The sequence below is a fragment of the Lepisma saccharinum genome, chromosome 4, assembly GCF_977018435.1.
Source record: "Lepisma saccharinum chromosome 4, izLepSacc3.1, whole genome shotgun sequence".
Taxonomy (NCBI): Eukaryota; Metazoa; Arthropoda; class Insecta; order Zygentoma; family Lepismatidae; genus Lepisma; species Lepisma saccharinum.
This window is the reverse complement of record NC_139232.1, coordinates 102,771,266-102,788,318: the sequence shown is the minus strand read 5'-3', so window position 1 is coordinate 102,788,318 and position 17,053 is coordinate 102,771,266. Positions and strand designations below refer to the sequence as shown.

Sequence of the window (17,053 nt, the reverse complement as noted above, 5' to 3'; positions counted from 1 at the left end):
ATTTTAAGGCATTTTTCTAACACCTCGAAAAGGAGCAAATTGGTACAAGAATTCAGTCATAACCTTTTACTGGTTAGAGACATCAAAAAAACCTTCACCATTGCATTTCTTGTGAAATTCTAAACTGATTTGAAATATCATATCACCCCCTTCCCATTTAAAATTCTGAAGTTGAATTCAAGATGGCAGACATCAAGATGGATGCCAAACATGCGGGTGGTGTCAATGTGGTTCCCCCTTGGCCTGGCAACGATTGGTCATCACCAATTTCCACATTGCACGCTGCAGTGGTCTTGTACCGAGGGTGTTAATTGACTTTTTGAGCCACCCTGTGTATATAATAATAATAATAATAATAATAATAATAATAATAATAATAATAATAATAATAATAATAATAAAATCTTTATTTCCGTAGACCCATATCCATGGGTGTGGAAAACGTCATACAATACTAAATATTACAAATGCAGTAAGATTACAATATAAAGAACAAAATGCAAACACAAAAATACAAATAAATCATATGGCTTAAACATAAACAGTTATAAGTGTTACATACTAAACTTGTAAAACAGATAATCCAAATATAGGACACATACAATATTAAAAGAATTTAAATGCTTCAATTTACTAATCCAGTTTAACTACTGAAATTCATTGAGATTATATAGAGGTATATCTGTTAAATACTGTTTAATTGATTTCATTATCTTGTGAGTTTCTGTAATTTCTTTGATGTATGTGGGAAGTTTGTTATGGTATTTTATTCCTGCAACATGAGGTGATTTGTCTGAGAGAACAAGTCTGTGTGGTTGCATATGGAAGTTCTCTTTTTGACGTGTGTTGTGCTGATGGACGGTCGAATTCTTATCTAATTTACGGTGTTTTAGTACATATTCAATTACTTTGTAAATATATAGCGAATATATGGTCATAATTTTATTTTCTCTAAATAATTCTCTACATGAGTTTCTAATTGGTATTTTGAACATATACCTTATTGCTCTTTTCTGTAGAGTAAGCAATCTTTGAGTGTATTCCTGCGCAGCTCCTCCCCATGCTATTATGCAATATTCTAGGTATGGATATACAACTCCATAGTATAGATTTGTGTTTATTTCAGACACATTATATTGTGTTAGGAGTTAGTAGTGCAGGTGGCCCGGTTCACCAACCGAAAATGGCGCTCGGTGGCGCTCGCAGTGTTGCTAACTCCTCACTTGAAAAAATCACCAAGGTTTTTGTTTTTGGGTCTAACCTAACCTCAAACAAGGAGTTGGCAACGCTTGAGGCTTTCTCGCAGTGTTGCCAACTCACCCCAAGAATATTTCACCATGTGATATTTTACAAGCGAAGCTAACCTACAAATGGGAGTTGGCAACACTGATTAGTGGAGGTAGCCGGGTTCACCAGCATCAATTGGCGATCAGTGTTGCCAACTCACCTCAAGAATATTTCACCATGTGATATTTTACAGGCGAAGCTAACCTACGAATAAGAGTTAGCAATACTGATTAGTGTAATCAGCTTAGTTGAGCGCCATCAATTGGCGATCAGTGTTGCCAGCTCACCCCAAGAATATTTCACCATATGATATTTTACAAGCAAAGATAACCTACGAATGGGAGTTGGCAACACTGACTAGTGGAGGTGCACGGGTTGAGTGCCATCAATTGCGGTTCAGTGTTGCCAGCTCACCCCAAGAATATTTCACCATGTGATATTTTACAAGCGAAGCTAACCTACAAATGGGAGTTGGCAACACTGGCAACATCAATTGCGGTTTAGTGTTGCCAACTCACCTCAAGAATATTTCACCATGTGATATTTTACAGGCGAAGCTAACCTACAAATAGAAGTTGACAACACTGGTAACATCAATTGCGATTCAATGTTGCCAACTCACCTGAAGAATATTTCACCATGTGATATTTTACAGGCGAAGCTAACCTACAAATAGAAGTTGACAACACTGGTAACATCAATTGCGGTTCAATGTTGCCAACTTACCTGAAGAATATTTCATCATGTGATATTTTACAGGCGAAGCTAACCTACGAATGGGCAACACTGACTAATAGAAGTGGCCGGGGTTGCGTCCGAATCAGCAGCAGATGTCACCTAGAGCGCTGTTCCATCCGGGACTCAGCCAATCTCTGTTGTCTGAATTTGCGGTAGACGTGGAGTCGGAGGGAAGAGCAGAGAGGCGCGACAGATGCACGCTTGAACTCGCTGTGACGCTGCGCTTGGCAGCCATATTCTAACTTTCACTTTGTACAGACAACATTTACTGATTAGAGGATGTAGAACTCAGTTATATTTTAATATTTTATCGATAATGAATGCAGAAAACGTAAATGATGAAATAGCATGTTATATTTTTTAATGTGAGTAGTTAGGTGGAAATCATTGTCATGTTTGTTTGCGCCCCAGAGTGCGGTGGGTGAAGTTCGGGCTGACACCTGGCGGGAAAAGTGACAGGCGTACTACAAGGGGACATGCAGATTCGGACGACTTGGACGCGACTTCGAGTGCACGCGAGAGCAACGGGGGAGAACGGGATGGAGCGCTTGCCAATCCGGACACGGCTTTTGTAAACCTCTCTCGGGAACGATGTGCCACACACGCGCGCGCGCGCCTATCGGTAGATTACGTTTCGCGTATTTATTCGTTGTGCTGGCACAGCGTGATGAGTAAATAATGCATTTTCTTATTTCTGAAGTACGAATGCACTTTATCGTAATCTTCCAAGTCCCGGGGACACTAATGTTTGTATATCGTGACCTTTGTAAACCTCTCTCGGGAACGATGTGCCACACGCACGCGCGTGCTGGCGCCTCTTATTATTTTTGTATTGTGACTCAAGCAAACAAACAAATAATTTTTTTTTATTTTTTTAGGATTCCTAGCCTCTAACCTCGCTAGGGTGCGTGGTGCTCAACCCAAAAAGGTTCTAACGGCTGTGGTTATGGATAACCACACCTCTGTAGAGTTTTCATGTGTTTTTTTTTCTCTCAAACTTCCATGAAACTCTACAGAGGACCTCCGTAATGCATGCAACATGTACTAACGACTCTAGTGTTATTTGATGTTGTAATATTTTTGGATATAGAGTTTTATTGTGAGATATGTTTATTATAATATTTTTGATGAAGATGGAGAATGTGTGTGTTATAAAAACTAAAGTTGCATGCTTTTTTTTTCTAGTGTGTGTGTGTGCTTGATGTTCGACAGCATCTGTAACGATAAAAAAATTTTATTGTTAATTTTCTCATGTAAAAACAACAAAATTTTGTGCAAATTCTGATTGTCTCGTGCTATAGTGCAAAAAAAACTGATGAAAAAAAGATATTGTAACTGATAATTGGTGAAATTGACATTGTAACTGATCTGAACTAGAGAAATTCGTATTATTATTGTGCTAGCACAAAATTTTTATTGTAACTGATTGTGCAAGAAAAAGATGTTAAACCTGTTAAAACTGCTCTGTGACCCTCTCGTTCTTCACGTCGTACGCGAAAGACTTCTCTGCAATCAGGATGACGCTGCACACGGTGTCATCGGGCAAGGCTTCGTGGAACTCGCAGACGATTTTGATGTTGGTGCGATCGTTGACCACCACCTGCTTCCTCTTCGTGGTATTGATGACGAACATCGGCCTGCGGATTTTGAATTCGCTGGGCGTGTAGTACATGTCCACGTTTCCCTCGGTCACGCGCTTGTAAGCCGTGTAAGCTTCGTAAAGTTTGAGGTAATCGTCTTTGGTCATGTCGAGGTTGTAATTCTCGCGCGGGAACACTTCGTTGCGTCCATTTTTGAGATAAATGTTTTTGATCTTGCAGTCGTCGAACTTGCTGGAATCTTTTTCCTGGTTGTTATCGCGCCCGGTCTGAAAGAACACTACGACGAAATCTGGCATGTCGAACTGTATGTTGTTGAACTGTGTCGTCACGTCGAATTCCATGTGACTTCCCGACGCCAACTTCTGCACGCACTGGTAACCGTGAAAGTGAATCGGCACCTGCGGACTCTTCAAGATCTCCGCTTTGTACTTGAGGGCATAGTTTGTTTCGTATTCCACGATCGGCATTCTCAACTCCATGCTCCGGATGACGCACTTGGCTGCTTCGGGTAATGTGTTGGCTATCGGCGTGCTGTCGGCGTTCAAGTTGGTGTATCGCATCAGCGCGTCGTTGTCGTTGGCTGCTCTTCGAAACGTGACGCGCAATCCCCCCTTCCACATGATTTCTTTGTAGTCCGAGAAGAATCCCGGTAGCAGACGCATGGGAAAGAGTACCGTGTGACTTTTTGTTGATATTTTGGTCCCTGCTTCGAATCCTCCCGCCTGGTAGTATGCCGCATCCGTTTTGGATAATTTCAATGTTCCCACTGCCGTCGACGTGATACCTGGATAATCTATTCTGTCTATGACGGTGTTGTGTTTCCTCACCTCCACCTGCGAGAACAGGTGAGGCACGAAGTTGTCCACGAGTATCAAATTTGCTGTTGCGGGAAACGCGTCTCCGCTTTCCTTCTTCACCACGTCGAATTGAAGATAGAGGTCCGCTCTGTGAGGATGAACAAACCCGTCGCCTACGTCCACGTCGTATTCGATCTCCCTGTTCGCTTCGTTGAGATTGGCGAACGTGCGACGGTTGGGAGGGAAAGATTGCAATTCGTAACTTTCGATTTGCTCCATTTTTACTATGTATGGTTATTTATTATACGATGATCTCCACGATGGCCGTCGTAGTGGCACCTGCAAAATCCACCACCTCTCCTTTCTCGTTCGTCACTACCAACTCTATGTCGTCTATGCGGTTGCGACATACTGGAAAATAGATCGGCGAAGAGGGTGTGTAGATGATCGGTTCCATGAATTCGGAACTTGGTTTGAACGTGGCTATGATTCCCGTCTGCTTGTGACTTCCCAGTAATCCGTCCGAAGATTTAGTGATCATGCCTTCCGCCACGTTGCAGTGAACGTTCAGAGTTTCGATGGCTAGAAATTTAGGAATATTGACTGCCGTGTGCTTGATGCCAGCTTCGAGTTTTGTGTTGTTCTCGAAACCTAAAAGTTCTCCTATGGTGCCCAGGTTTATGGTTTCCGTCGCCGACACGATTTCCACTCTGTGCGTGACCGAATTTTGAGAAAGGTACGTGCCTTTGGGTAATTGAGCTTGCAAAGTGGAAAGATTGTATTGGCCTGGCGTGACGACGATGTGTTCGCTTCCGACGCTAATTTTGTTGTTGTGCTGCGTGACGTTAGGTATGAGGTACATGCTGTAGAATGCGCGCAGAGCTACGGATTTAGGATAGACGATGTCGTCGTGCAGCGTGAGTTTCAGGATCGAAGATTCGCTCGTGAGATGGAACACGCCCATCGTGTTTCAGCTTCCACAATGCTTTCTGAAAATGTTCCACCGACGGGTTATTTATTTTAGACATGTATGCGAGAACGGAAAGGCATAGGTGGCCACAGTTAACATCGGTGAAACCCTGAATGCGTTTGTCATTGTAGTAGAGGTTGGCAACACTGAGATACTTCACCAACCTGGCAGGTGGTGTGCCACCGAACGAATCGAAAACAAATGCATTGTTATCGTCAATTTTGAGGTAGCATATCCAATGTGTACCAGGATTTTTGTAACTGTCCAGGTTGACCACGCCATACTCTTTTTTCTTCACAGCAGAGGGTAGAGAATCAGACATGAAAACACCCCTGAAGTTTTTTATTCCCAACAGTTCGATCAGAGATTCAATATCGAAGTTGGACAGGGCTTCTTCTTTTTTTTATATTTTTTCAAAGCATCGAGGTTACTTTTTTGTTTTTTGGTTATACCTTTCCCCTTTTTCTCCATAGCCAGGTTGTGACGTTTTTGTTCTTCCAATTCTGCCTTGTTCTTCTTCGAGTCGATGACGGTTTTCGCGATGGCGGCGCTACCGCCGGCCAAACTTCCAACGGCCCCCAATGCTGCCAGGATGGCTGGGATGCTGAATATGAAACCTCCGATTTTTTGCTGTTTCCGCGAACGCTGCAAGCGTCTCAATTGAGGTGTGCTGAGAAGTAATTTCATTCCGTGTCCTTTCGTCAAGCAAGAACGTTTCTTCTCGCGTTGTTTCTTGGTAAGTAACCCATCGAGGGCACCTAGATTTTTCAGATTGGAGTATGGTATCTGGTACACGACACCCTTGGGCTTCATGTTGATGCTCTATATGCAATCTTTACGGTATGTTATTTATATATATGTTTTGAGATTTTTTTGTGTAATTTTTTTGGTATGTTATTTATATATAAATGTTCTGAGATTTTTTTGTTTCGTGTAATTTTTTTTCAAGGATATACTCCACGCAGAGTCGTTACACAAATTCTATTACGTGCTTTGTTTTCTTACCAAGAAGTTCTTTTGTACCCTTGTACACGATTCGAGTTTTGTTCTCGATTAAAATAGCTAGCTTCTCGTTGGATAACATGTCAGCGTATCGATCTGGTAAAAATAGACTGTATTGTGCGTTGAGCAACAGACGCGCCTTGGGACCATACTGGGTAGAAACAATTGAACCGGAAGTTATCGTGTAAGGTTTGTCCACTTCCAATTCCCGAATTTTTACATACTCTACTGACAAATTTAGCATTTGTTTTAATGCTTGGAGGTCACTCATTTTTTCAGTTGTCATATCGAAGAGAAATTTTCAGTGTGTGTGTTAGAGAAATTTAGTTTTTTTTTTTTCACGATGTGTGTTATTTATATATACCGAAGATTTTTTTTCACGATGTGTGTTATTTATATATATATATTTTTTTCACGATTTGTATCGAAGATTTTTTTTGTGTGTGTGCGTTAGAGGAAGAAAGTTCGTGCTTCGGAAAACGCAATGATGTGCGTGATGATATCTTCCGTCTCTTGTTTCGACTTATGCCAATCATCTGTGAATCGTCTTCTCCCCTGCCTCGCCTCATGCAGTTCATCTAACCTATTGTTTAATTTTTCCCCTGCGGCCGAAAAAAGAGTGTCGAGATCGTCGCACCTCATGCCGCTAATTTCCCGAAGATAATCCTTGACAGCCATTTCACAAGGGATGCGAAATTCCGGCGTTGATCTCGCTATGATCAAAAATTTTCTTATATCCTCACAATCTCTGTTTACTGCATGTTTGAATATTTTACACAGTAGTTCGTGTGGCAAATCGGTTATGCAAGACATGATGTTTTTTTTTACTGTATGTTATTTATATACCCCACCCAAGTTTTTGTTTTGTGTTCATGGCTATGGTGGTGCCCAGTGCCACAACTCTTTCTCCCAGCGATGCGTCTCTACTAACGAATCTTTCGAAAGCTGCGTGCTCTAACTTTCTGTCTGCTTCGTGACGTGCATTCAGATCGGTGCGAGTGGTGTTGTAGGCAATGTCGTGATCTTTGCATGCGGCGTCCAACGGATTTACACCCTTGTCTCCTCTCTCCAATCTTTTCTCCAGTTTGGTACCCGGTCCGCAGTACTGGTAGCCGGGTAAATGCATCTCGAAAGGTAACTTGTTGATGATGTCGTTCACGAGTCCCTTTCCTTCGGCCACGTTCCAGAATCTCGGAGGCAGCGTGTTGATAATTTTAATGAGGTAACCTATGCCCTTGTCGTCGTTCACGATGAAGTTGGAAAGTTTGGCGCTGATCAAGTCCACAATTCCTACCTTCTCGTTGTAGAAATTACGATTGCCTGCATTCTCCTCTCCTGCAATAACCAACAATCGGTCTATGAGCTTGCGCACGTCGTCCACCCAAACGAACTCTTTGGGTAGGGTGTTGTAGAGTTTGACGCCGCTGCCTGTTTTGACCTGGTTCCATATCGGCTTGATGAGATTTCTGTACTTCTCGCCGCTGCTCGATTTCACCCTATTCTGCGAGGCGTCGTTGTTCTGGTACAAGGCATCCGTCATGATCAAAATTTCTTTGTAACTCTGGTAATCTTCGTCAGTGTAATCTTTCGGCTGCTTTTTGGCAACGAGTTCCCACAGTCCCACCGTACCCGGATACCTGTTCCAACTATTCTTCTCGCCTAAATTAACTTTAATGTCGTTGCCTTCGAAGGTCACCTTCGATTTTCCAATCTTCCAAACCACACCGCCGCCCTCGTTGCTCTCCATGCTCGGATACAATCCGAACACTTCATCCTTGTCAAATTTCCCCGTGCTCAGGTAGTCTCGTGCCAAAGGTCCCAACTCGATCTTATCCAAAGACGACGACGTGCTACCTATGGCTTGACGTCGTGCCGGTACGTCCTTCAGTTCGAACGGCGTCGAAGGAATGCTCGAAATAGGCGTGGGTACGGCGTAACTTTTAGCTGCAAGTGGTACGAGTTCGTTGATCAAATTTTTATTTTGTTCCGTGACGCCTTTAATTTCTTTACCTAGATCGCTGATGGCGTCGATCACAGGTTGATCTTGACGTTTCTTCTCTTCGTAGAATCCGCGATTCTCGGATTTCCAACCTTTGAAGCGTTTCGCGAGGTAATCGCGGAGCTTGAGATTTTCGTCTTCGATTTTTCGTTTCGTCATAACGTTATTTATACACGTCGTTTCTCACAACGTTGCAACGTTTAGAAAGTCGTTGATTTTGTTTCTGTATTTTCCGTCGTTGGGTTTTCTTGTCATGTCGATCGTTGCGAATCCGAAATCGTCACTGTTCCAACAGTGGGAGCAGCAGCGTTCCGAAAATTGATTGTAGTTCATGTCTCCGCCTACGTAGTCATCGTACGCGTGCTTGAGGTTGGTGTGATCTTGACGAAACAAACATATGAAATTAGCGTTGTCGCGTACTAACTGTTTTGGAATTTTGGAAAACGTTTGAGCTAGGAAGAAGCAATCTATTCCTTTGTGACGACCTTGCGTGAAAAAATTGCGAATTTCATTTTGATTTTCCAGGATGACATCGTCGAACACAACGACTGAATTTTCACGACAATCGTCGAGTGGCTTTATTTCCGAAGCGAACGTTGCAATGTCCAGACCATCGTACAGTTTCATCAGTTGCTTGTATTTCGCTTGTTCGAGACTTTTCGAAAATACGTAGAGGTGCCTGTTCTTCCAATCTAACCAATTCGGTGCGAGGAGAAAATTGTCCACGAGCAGTGTCGTTTTTCCACACCCCGAAGGACCTACGATCAGACAGCGGATGCTGTCGGGAAGCAACTCGCCGTTCCTTTTCTTCTTTCGATTTTCCGAATCAGGTAGACGTTTCACGACATTCCACGCACTCATAGAATCACTTCGTTTGAATCGATCCAACTCGTGTCTGGAAGTCCCAGCCATTTCACCAAAATTTTGTCGCCTCTCTTACGCAAAACTTTTTCGATAAGGTACGTGTCGGGGTATTTAGTTTTAGAGAGTTCCTCCTCGTAGAAGCGCCCCAATAAAATTTCACCGCCACTGTCCTTTATTATATACGTGTGACGGTTTCCGGGTAGAACTCGAACCACGGTAAAAAGTTCCGTGCTCCAGTTTCGTGTGAAACCCCTGTCGAACGTTTGCTTCAATTTACTGACCCTCACCTCGTCTCCAATTTTGTATTTAGGTTTTTTTGTCGTGGGTGTGTACTTTGGACAGTAAACGCTGGAAATTAATCGCTGCTCGTCGGACTTGGTAACGTCAGCTGGCTTCATGCCTATCGTTCCGTGTACCGTGTGATTATAGTCGTTAACGAGTTCCGGCAGAATGTCGACCCATTTGTAATTTCCCCGAAGCGTGAATTGTTTCCACATGTGTGTTTTCAAGGTTCGATTAAATCTTTCCACGATGCTGGCTTTGATGTGACTGAAAGTCGAATAATGTCGAATGTCATGTTTTTGAATAAACTTTTGGAATACGGCATTGTAAAATTCTTTACCGTTGTCTGTTTGCAAAAACCGTGGTCGTCTGCCACCGCTTTCGCGAAAAATTGTCTTGAATGCTTCCGTGACGCACATCCCCGTTTTCGCCTTCAAAGGTAGAGCCCATGCGAATTTCGAAAATGTGTCTATGACTGTGAGGAGGTACTTGTTGCCCTTGTTCAATTTATGTACGTTTTTTAGATTACCGCTGCTCATCTCCACGAGGTCACTTTGCCAGAGGTCATCGATGCCCTTGGTTACCACCGCCAAACGTTCGTAGTTGCGGCGTGCAGGTTTATGCAATTCTTGGACGATGGCTTGCCTAGACATTTTTTTAGAGATTACGTTTGAAGAGAAGCACCAGCGTGATGGGATTCAAAGAGGGTGGCACTTCGCTCGTGTTTTGAATGATCAACTTATCGCCGGCACTCACGTCAAAAACGGTAAGATCTTCGTCTTCGTGTATTTCATATACGTTGCGCGTTTCGTTCCAACGTGCCAGAGGAATATTTCCTGCTTTCTGGACACCACGATTCGATATCAAGGTCATGGTGGGAACGCTAGCTTTTCTGCCGTGAGACCAGTATGAAAATTCATTTATCTGAATCGTGCCATCGAGGAGAAACTTGTAGTACGGATGATAAGGATGCAACATGTACAGTTTGTTACCTTCGACGAACGTGGAGATTCTCTGTTGATTGGGTACGCTGTTGATTTCGATGGCTTGCAGAGAATGCAGTTTAGCGAATTTAGTATCGACGCTAACGAGGTTGCTGTGAAGCTGTCCCAGTGTATTTTGTACGGGCAACAAATATTCGACTATGGTATCCGTTACTGTAGAAAATGACGGTTTGATTTTCACTTCCACGTTCAACTGCTTGTAGCTTTCGTTGAGTTCTTGCAACTTGGCACCGAAAGAGGCCAGCGTCGATTCCTGCGTGGATTCCAGCACTCCAACTTGATCTCTGATGTTGACGACGATGTTCTGAAGGTTCTCGACTTGATTCAATTTCGAGCTCTTCTCGGTAAGATCGTTCACGATGCTTCGCATTTCGGTAAACTGCGTGTGAAGGTCGGCGACGCTCTGCGAAGTGGGCAGCGTCGACACCAGCGAAGCAAGTTCGTCTCGAATCTGTTCCACGTTCGCCGTTTCTGTTTCTAGTCGTTTTAGCATACGTGATATGTTCCTTTTCAAAGCGTGCAATTCTTTTGAGGTGGGGAGATTGGCCACCCTACTCTCGAGATCGCTCAATGAACTTTTGATGTCGCTCGAATCGGATAGTGCCGTCACCGCCGATTTCAATTTTTCCAAATCTTCGCTCGAAGGTACGCTTGTCCGTAACGATTCCAAGTCACCCTGTATGTTGTCCAGTACGTGATGAAAATGAGCAAGATTTGTTTCGACGTTCAAAGTTTCTAAATATTCGATCTTCTGCTGAACCGTGCTCAACGTGTCTTGTATGCTCGTCAACGCACTGGCTTCAGCGTGAATATTTTTAATTTCTTCGTTGATCAACTCCAGAGACGCCTGAAGCGTAGCGATGGTGGTTTGAATGTGTTCGAAATCTTTATAAGCCTCCAATTGAATTTTTATGTTCGCGACGCTTTTGCTGATGACCTGCAGTTCGTCTGACGATGGTAGGTTCGTCATAGTATCTTCCAAAGTCTGTAACTTGGATTTAATTTCTTCCAACGTGCCAGCGAATTCTTCTTGTAATTTGGAAACAACAACATGCAAGCGTTCTACATCAATATCCTTCACGACGGTTTGAAGTTCAGAGAAATTCTTTTCGATTGCCGAAGCTCGTTCTTCGATTTCGAGTTTCAATTTTTCCAAATCTTCATTTTTCGATTGAAATTGCTGCAATTTGGCCAAATCATTTTGAAGCTTATCCACGCTCAACTGTATATTTTGAACGTTGTCGTAAGAAGGTACGTCGACATAATTTTTTATGAGCGTTTTCAGTTCGGAATCGATTTTCAGAATAGGGTCGAGACATTGCGTTTGGAGCGTAGCGATCTCCGACTCTAAACTTTTGTTTAAGGTCTCCTGCAAAGCGATTAAATCGCTCCTCAACTTTTTAATTCGGACGTCCAACATGAGAATCTCTTCTGCGTGGTCTACACGCTTAGTGTTGCCGAAAATATCGTTAGGCATTTTGGTTAACGGTTATTTATAATAGGATAGACGATTCGTAATTCTACGAAGAGAGGAATGAGTTTGTCGTAATCTCCTAGGAGTTCCACGTATAAACAATCTCCTGTAGAAACATCGTACGTAATGTTAGAAAGCATCTTGTCGTGCTTGATTCGAAAAATGTTCTTGCCGGTAGATATTTTGATTTCGCCTACGTTTTCAGGATTCACGGTGATTTGAAGTTTTCCATCGATCGGAATTTTGTAAAAATGTAAATTGTTGTTGAAGACGTAAAACATCTTGCCCACATCGTCATCCAATTTCGTCCAAATGCTGTTAAGGTGAACAATCAGTAGACCGTTGAGTTTAGTTAACATGGAAGGTAGAAATTCATGATCTGTCGTCGCGCGGTGTACAGTCTCCATGTTGGTTTGTTTTCGGAAACCAAAAAGATTCATATTATGCTAGTTATTTAAAATACGGTCAAAGTTTTTTTGTAATAACAGTCAGTGTTGTTTTTTTTTTTTGTTTTCTTTTTTTTTGTTTTGTTTTTATGAATCTTCTGTTGAAGATGGGCATATGTTGCAGGTTTTGCTTTCTGCTAAGCGATAGTGCCCCCACGGCAGTGTGTGGATTCCACATTGGAGAACGCACCTCTTGTCGTCGTTGGGATCCAGGGCAATCTTCCTCACTTTGTTGGTGGTCAACACATGGTCGACGCTCTGGATGCGCTGTTCTGCTCTTAGAACCGACGACCTGGTTTTGAGGCAATCCACGAAGTCCTCGAATGTGAGATGCTCCCGAACCACCTGTCTGCCGACACCCTTGGCCTTTTTGGTAACGCTGCCCTCGGCTTTGATGGTATAGGCCTTGGCGCGAAGACCTGCAAACTCGAGAATCACGTCTCCGTCCTTCTCATCTTTGAGTTTGCCAGGCTCTTTTTTGTTGCGGGCCAGGATGCCGTACTGGTTCGGCTGGGGATAGCCCGAGGTGTCGAAGAGGTTAACCAAAAATGGAACTGTGGCTATATCCCCGTATGCGTCGGCTGTGCGAACGTGGTACACCAAGCTGTCCGTGTCCGTGTAGAGAAGCGAGATGTTGTGGCCGTAGTGTGGACGTAATATATCGTAGTACGTCTCGAACATGTGGAGCTTGCTCAGATCCAGAACAGTGGCTCCGACGTAGATGGGCTTGGTGAGCCTCACCTCACCTTGCTTCATGTGAATCAGAGCCAGCTGCTCGTTGTAGATTGTTCGAGACTTGAACAATGGACTTGCGACAAGCTGGCGACATTGCTCTTTCCTCGTCACCAATTTTATGTCCACGCGATTCCGTACATTCTCCATGGTTTTGCCAAACACCGCATTATTCATGAGTTTGAAAAAATCCTTATCAAACTCGGACGTGGCTGCGGTGCGGTGTTTGGTGTTGACTTCGATATATGGGCGCAACCACGGAGAATGCTCGAACTTGAGGATGTGGTGAACTGCGTGGACCGCGACCCCTCGCTGCATCAACCACCGGAGATTCTGGTAGTGCAGAATGTAATTTTTCTTGGGTTCGAAATCCATGACGAGCTTCTTCTGGTTGGAATCGGGTGGACACTTGAACTCGGGTGCAGGGGGAAGATCGCAGAACAAATCCTGTAGCTTCTCGGAGAACTCAAGGTCCACCTCGGCGAAGAACCCATGTTTCGAATCGTCGAAACCTTCAACATCGAAGTTGGAGGGATCAGCCCACTCGAACCCTCTAAAGGGGAGTGGCTGCATCATAGAGTGCCCGTACAAGTTATTCACGTCCGTGTGCATGATGTAGCTCGACGGTTGGGTGGAGTCGTAGCCAGTAGCCATGTGATGGTTGTTGGCGCGCGCGTGCCGTTGCGACACCTGGACCATTCCACCCCGCACGGCATGTTCCACAAACAGCATCATGTCCACGTCCGAAAGAAGCTCCAACTCGATTTTCGTCACCAGAAACATGGCTGACCATGCCAGTCCCGGGAGACTATAGAAGTAGGCGGGATCCAGGTGGTAGATCTTCATTGCGGTCGCCCGGAACATCTGGAACACGTCGGCGAGGAGCGTCACATCAAGTTTGAGGTAGGCGTCGTGGTAGTCTCCGAGAGTTCGACAACCCAGCTCGCACCACATAGACTGGGCGTGGTGATATTCTTCGTCGGTGATGTTTGAGCCTCGTAGCTGACTGTAGAACTTCGCCTGGGGAGGTAGCGACGTCTCCGCAAACTTGGTACGGTCTGTGATGTATTCGTAGGGGTAGACCCCCTTACGCGTGAAAAGACCGGGGTCCAAGTTTGGAAAATTCGCAGAGGTGATGCGCATTTGTTTGTTGCTCAGCTTTTTCGTCAGGGCATCGAGGCTGGCCGGGAGGAACCTCAGGGAGTCGAGGAAGCGAAGCTCGACGGTAGAGCCGGATTCTGGGATCGACACTTGTTTGCTCACACTGATGTAACGCTCCTCGTTCTGGGCCAGGACGTTGATTCCCTCGTTGTCGTACCCAAGATGCTTGATCAGGTGGTGAAAGTCGTATCCCGAGCCATTGTGAAAAAACACTGGGATGAAGCGCGGGTCCCGGGCCTTAAGGTTACATCCGTTGCACCAAGGACCTACGTACCTACCGTTAAAGTGATCGTGGTGATGGACTTTACGGTTGTTGGCGGTGTACTCCTTAACGCAGACAGGGCAAGCGATGGCCTCGTCGTGTCTACGTTGATCGTCGGGGGACAGTGGGAGCATAGACTTGGGGGCCAACAGTACCTTTTCTATCTCGATGGCCTCGACAACCATCCTCTCGAGGAAGTGTTTGGCTGCGTTGGAACCACAGTACACGTAGGGCTCGGCGATGATGTGTTGGTCTCGTCGCACCACAACGTATGCGAAACTGGATGCCTCGTGAAGTTGGTAAGGGGTGGTGGAGGAAACTTCGGGATCGGGATCGCAAGTGGACAGGGGTTTGAGGAAGGCCTCGAAATCCGCGATGATGATAGCAGGGTGCTCTACCATGGCACTGTGCATGTGGAAATGCTCCACGGTGCCAGGTTTGGGCAAAACTGCCACCCCCGGTTCGTTGGCATTGCAATAAAGTTTGTGGCGAGCGAGCTTCTCGGCAGCGATGTTGTGACCTCGAACATGTTGGTAACTGCGTTGATCCTGTCCGTCGAACATTGACAAGCACCTGCGACACACCTCAACGTGGTGACTATCACTGCTCCGTTGGCTTGAAACAAGTCTAGAGAGGGAACGGATGAGGGTGTAGTGATAGCGAGTTTCATCCTTGATGAGCAGAAGGTGAATTTCCTGCGCACCGTCGTCGTCTACGTCGCTCACCCGAATGGGGTACACCACATCTTTGCCGGTGAGGCCATAAACATTGATAGCCAACCGAGGGTTGTGTGTACGGGTCTCGAACTTGCGAATGTCCGAAAGCGCCACCGGGTAGTCGATCCCAGCCATCGCATCTTCCAGCTCTGGCTCGTAGGGTAGGTAGTGGTTAACTCGGTGTGGATGGTTTTTCCAGTGGACAGGGTGCAATGCTGCAAGCACCGACCAGAGAAAACACTTGGCGTCACTGTTCTGAATGTTCAGGACGGCCTTCTTTTCCACAATCGCTTCTGGTAAGCGAACATAGCTGGAGGCGGAGAGAGGCGCAAACTTGCAAAGTTTGACGCGTAGTTCGTGAGGCTTGCCACACAGCGAACCCCCCGAGCCCTTGGCTTGATGTTCTTCTTGCTTTGCCACCAGCTCCTCGACAAACTTGTTGTAAATAACCTCGAGGTTGTCGACATCCGCCAGATGCAGCGTCTTCGCCTTGGTGTTGTGGCAGAAGCTGTAAATTTCATCAGACGGCTTCTTGTACTGGCAACGTAGCGATGCGTAGAATTTGGTGGAGTGCGTAGCCAGTGCATTACTAAGAATAGAAACTATCTCTGCTCGCTTCTCCTCTAAAAAGCTACGAACATCGCAAGAGTCATCCGACAATCGGACGTAATCTCCTAATATTCCTCTGAAAGCAGACCGGTCTGCTTTTATCGCAGGCTTGACGCGTTTGGCGAGTGGTGCATTGATGGAGGCTGCTTCTGCCTTCCTCTTGGTGGAGGTCGAAGGCTGGGCCCCAGATGTATTTTCGCTTAGACAAATAAGCTTATGCTTCTTGGCATACGCAATTGTAATGTGTTTATTGCATCCGGAACACAATTCGGTGGCAGCCAAATGCTTGCCTGGCACGCAGGTGCGACAATGTCTTGCAAAATTTTTGCTTGATATGGTTGTTTTGCACACAGGGCAACTTTTCATGGAGCGCATTTTTTTTTGGGGTATGTTTATTTATATGTGATCTGTTGGTGGTAGAGTGTTGTCTTCCTCAAATATGTGCTTTAATCAACCCTATAAAAAAATTAAAAAAATATATAAGAAAAATATGATTGTAGATAGAAAAAAAAAATATTGTATGCATGTGTAATTCTATTTAGCTTATTTTTGCTAGACACAAATCTTCTTCAGATTTTATTGCCCACTAATATATTTTTCTACCAATCTAATATTAACCTCCCAAAGCTAATATTAACAACCTGTTGTAACCTAAGCATCGTGTGTATTGCATCCGGCGAAGCCACGCTAACGCACAAGCAGCTCGCTATTATGTACCTGCACGCTCCGGATGTTGGGGGTAGGTGTACTGACGAGGCTTGCCGTTGTGTAACTTCCGTCGTCCCAAAGCCTACGTATTGTTGAATTTGCGTTATTGTGTCAACATTGATAGCACACGCAGAGAGGAGAGGGAACAAAATTGTAGTTTTTCTAGATGTGTTTGCGCCATAATACAGAAATAAAAAAAAAGCACGCACGCGCGTGCGTGTGGCACATCGTTCCCGAGAGAGGTTTACAAAGGTCACGATATACAAACATTAGTGTCCCCGGGACTTGGAAGATTACGATAAAGTGCATTCGTACTTCAGAAATAAGAAAATGCATTATTTACTCATCACGCTGTGCCAGCACAACGAATAAATACGCGAAACGTAATCTACCGATAGGCG

At 44.7% G+C, this 17,053-nt stretch overlaps 1 protein-coding gene across 1 annotated transcript in view; it reads left to right on the top strand.

Annotated features, from left to right (window-relative positions):
• Positions 1-17,053, top strand: part of LOC145987039 (scavenger receptor class B member 1-like) — a 67,263-nt gene that overhangs the window by 25,454 nt on the left and 24,756 nt on the right. The gene's annotated exons all lie outside the window — the stretch shown is intronic.